Source organism: Peromyscus californicus, unplaced genomic scaffold (assembly GCF_007827085.1).
Source record: "Peromyscus californicus insignis strain IS unplaced genomic scaffold, ASM782708v3 Scaffold_2__1_contigs__length_46816999, whole genome shotgun sequence".
NCBI classification, from domain to species: Eukaryota; Metazoa; Chordata; class Mammalia; order Rodentia; family Cricetidae; genus Peromyscus; species Peromyscus californicus.
In genome coordinates, this window is record NW_026294540.1 from 486,243 (window position 1) to 490,770 (window position 4,528).

Genomic DNA, 4,528 nt, shown 5'->3' on the forward strand with positions numbered 1-4,528 from the left:
CCAACCGAACGATGCCCCCAGCCCTCCAACATGTTTTTGAAGAACACAATTTATTCCACATGAGTACCTACAGACTGCTTTCTGGGGACTGGGGTGCCAGCTTGGGTCAGCTTAGCAGAGGATTGAGGCCAAGGCCTGGACCAAGCAAAGAACCAGCTATATGAGGTGTGGGAGTGATGGGTATATGGAGTCAGAGTGGTGGATGGATAGCTCAGGGAACTGCTCCTGCAAGCAAGGGCAGGGAGGAACCCAAATGTGAGTAAGGAGAACTGGCCAGTCATGTTTTCCCCCTGAGCCCCAGGCTTCCATTGTGACTAATGACCCTGCAGGAGTTTGGATACTGGGGTAACAGAACACCTGGAGTCACTGTCACCTAGGACAGCATGGCCATAGGTGAGGATGAGGCAGTGTGAGGGTAGGATGTCTGTTCCTGGGACTTCTGAGATGTGTGGTCCCAGCCGGGCAGTGGTAGCGCACGCCTTTAATCTCAGCACTCAGGAGGCAGAGCCAGGTGGATCTCTGTGAATTCAAGGCCAGCCTGGTCTACAGAGTGAGATCCAGGAAAGGCACAAAGCTACACAGAGAAACCCTGTCTCGAAAAACAAACAAACAAAAAAAAAAAAAGAAAGAAAGAAAGAAAGAAAAAAGAAAAGAAAAAGACATGTGTGGTCCCTTCCCACTGGGCTCTGCATCTATTTCCATGAGTGCACCTATAACGGATCATCCAACACCAGGAAGACTCAGGTCTGTTACCTCTCAGCTTTAGTGGGTATACTGAGGTATAGCATAGCCCAGTGGTCACAGTTACTCTATCAGCTGGTTGGAAGCCATGGCTGGGATCAGAGGTCCACTCCAATCTGGTGCATTCACTGATTAGCAAGTTGGTGCAGGCTGGAGGTCTTGATTCTGCCACACGCTCCCCTTGGCACTCAGAGCCCTCTCCACATAGTATTCCCTTCCCCAGAGACACACAGGAGTCTTGGCTGAGGTTATAACACCCTGGATCAGCCAGGAGGTCATGCAGCTCCCCTCTGGAAATATCTGGTCACACAGATTCTGAGTCAGTCACAAGCCTTGCAGGAAGCAGATGGTCACCTCAGTGTTGATAATTTTAAGAGTTTAATGAAGGCTTGTTTGCATAGGGAGGGGGGAGTGTGGGGAAAGCAATGGAGCCTGTCAATGAGCCTTGGAGAACAGACAGAGGTGCCATATGGGGAGGGAACCCTACATTCTGGCTGCAAAATATGACTGAAGGTCATCCACAAGGCTCTTCCCGCTTGGTGCCAGCCTCACCCTTGATGAGCTCATCTCCAGTTTCTGGATCTCTGTCTTTTTACGAGGACACAAGCTTCCAGAGAGCAGGGACTTTCTCCTCCCAATGCTGGTTGCATATTTACATATTCATGGAATGAAGACGTGTGTGGTCTGCTCAGCCAAATGGCCCAAGGTCAAGACTGCCTGCTGACCTCTGTGGCTCCTGCTGTGCCCCTCCCCCAGTCCTATAGAAAGAACTGCCAGACTGCCTGGGGCCTGCTTCTCCTGTGCCTTGAGCTAGCAGGGTTTAGGCAGCTGACAGCAGTGTCCTCTCTGAGAAGTGTGACTGCCTTGACCAAACCCAGCTCAGTGCCTGCCACTCCCACTCTCCCACAGTCGGGGAGAGGGGAGGCTGGGCCACTAGAAATCCTAACGCCATATCCAGCCATGCACAGCCTCCTGAGATGTCCTTGAGCTGTGAACACATAGGATGAGGCTCACACATGCACCCACAAGTTAACACATGTGCACACCCTGCATACATATGTGAACATGCACACAGTTCACATATGTACACAGACTTCCCACATGTACTCACAGATGAATATGCATGGACATTTGCTTACACACACACACACACACACACACACACACACACACACACACACACACACGTGCGTGCGCCACGCAGGCACACATGCGTACACACAGCACAGGGTTTACCATGCTTGTGCACAGGCACACACACACACACACACACACACACACACACACACACACACACACACAGAACACCAGGTATGTGGAATCATCCGGGCAGCCACTGCACTTACAGAGAAGCATCTTTCTTTCCAGATCATGGGGTCACTGCAGACTGCAGGCCTGAGAGAAAGGAAAGGACTTGGTGCCGGGTAGGATGGTTCTTAACCACCTTCAGCTTTACTGACTCATGAAGGGCCCATAATGGTAGTCCATGGGGGAGGGTGCTGACACACTCTTGGGTAAACAAAGTTGAAATGGGAGTGGTGTGCACACCTTCTGGGAAATGACAATCTTTTGTGGCTCTGAAGGGCCACTTGTCCACCACAGTCACTCCTTCATACAGTAAATGTGGACTGTGAACCTAGTGTGTATCTGGCCCTGCTCTAGGCAGGTTTTGATTTTTTTACTTATTTTATTCTATGTGCATGTGTGGGTGTTTTGCCTGTCTGTATATGTCTGTGTACCATATGTGTGCCTATTGCCTGTGGAGGCCAGAAGAAGCTGTCAGATCCCCTGGGACTAGAGTTACAGGGGATTGTGGGTGCTGAAAATTGAACCCAGGTCCTCTGGAAGAGTAGACAGTGCTCTTAACTCCTGAACCACCTCTCTAGCCCCCATGTTTTATTTTGTTTTGTTTTGGGGTGTGTGTGTGCCCATGTGAGTGCTCATGCACATATTGCTTTTGTCCTGGAACTTGCTTTGTAGACCAGCCTGGCCTTGAACTCCAAGAGATCCGCCTGCCTGCCTCTCTGCCTTAGGAATGCTGGGACTAAAGGCATGCACCACAATGCCTGGCTTGTTTTTGTTTTTTGAGACAAAATTTCATGTATCTCAGGCTGGCCTTAAACTTTCTCAGGGGTGAAGATGACCTTGAATCCCTGATGCTCCTTACTTCACCTCTCAAGTTATCACTTAAATTGCAGGAATATAGCACCATTTAGGGCTTGATCACCTATCTTTTTTTTTTTTTTTTTTTGGTTTTTCGAGACAGGGTTTCTCTGTGTAGCTTTGCGCCTTTCCTGGAACTCACTTGGTAGTCCAGGCTGGCCTCGAACTCACAGAGATCCGCCTGGCTCTGCCTCCCGAGTGCTGGGATTAAAGGCGTGCGCCACCACCGCCCGGCTTGATCACCTATCTTAAGCAAAGACCCACAGGTAAGGGCCCCAGGCATATGGGAGACAAATAGGTCCTTCTGTTAAAGCTAAGCAAAGAGGAGTTCCTGCCTCAGCCTTTATGCTGAGAATGGAATCGGACCTGTGGCTCTTGGGCCTGGGACTGGGTGGATTGAGATTGGGGAGCATGAACAGTAGATGGATGTCTAATGCTGGGGACAGGTGCCCACCACAGGCCCCTGGCCAATGCCCCTTCAACTGCTAGTCAGATGTCAGCAAGTAGGGGTGGGTGGTGGTGGGGAAATAGAGTTTTGCATTTTAAATGATTCTTTCTCCTCCCATAACATTTTATCATGAAAGGATTTCAAACTCCAGGAAAGCTGCAGGCCTTGGATGACTCCTAAATCATCCTCCCTCCTCTTACTTCCTCATTGCTCCGGGGCTTGTGGCCTTATCTCTCCTGCTCTTCAAGGTTTTGGTATGCCTCCGGCCATCTCCTCTGATAAAGGCACTGGACCCTGGTCCCTGGCCTGTCCTAACCCTGGCTGATCTACGAATACTTGGATACTTTTTTGTTTGTTTTGAGATAGGGTCTCTCTAGTCCTAGCCGTTTGGGAACTTACTATGTAGATCCACTGCCTCGGTCTCCTGAGTGCTGGGATTAAAGGTGTGTGCCACCACACCTATGGAGCTCTTGCATAATAATGCCGGAGATTTTCCCAATGAGGCCACATTTTAAGGATTTCAGTAGATAAGATTTAAGGGCTCCTGGCTTATCCAGCCCCCCTTACCTGGCACCTTGAGATGCATTTTAAAGAAAATTGCTGAATTTGGTGTGTTGGTACATGCCTGTGGTCCTAAATCTGTAGCTGAGGCAGAAGTACTGCTGAGAGCTAGAAGCTAGCCAGGGCTACACAGTGACAGTACTCTTTTATATCCCCCTTTTATTCTTCCTTTGTTTCGTCTTTCTTATGACAACATTTCTTAAAAAAAAAAAAATAGCAATCATCCAGGCTTGGCCAGCTTGGACACAGAAAGTGCCAAGTCAGCATTCCCAATTCCCTTTCAACCTGCCAGCTTCAGACTCTATGTCAGAGGAGCTAGCAGGCCAGATTCCTCTTCTCAGGAAGCAGGGAAACAGATATAGCCAGACCTTGTCCTTTTGCCCAGGATCCCAGGGGAGCTTTAAGAGCCTTTGGGTCAGTGGGGCAGCCCCACTGCTGTCTTATGACCCCATTAAGCATTAACAAGCGCATGCTGCTTTGGTAACCACTGCTAGGCTGTTTCTGCTCCACCCACTGGGCAAGAGTGACCCTGCTCAGCCTTTGGGGAACACTCATCAGGTGAGCAGTTTCCATGACTCCCTTCACACTCTCCTTGGCCACTGTTTCACCGGTAGT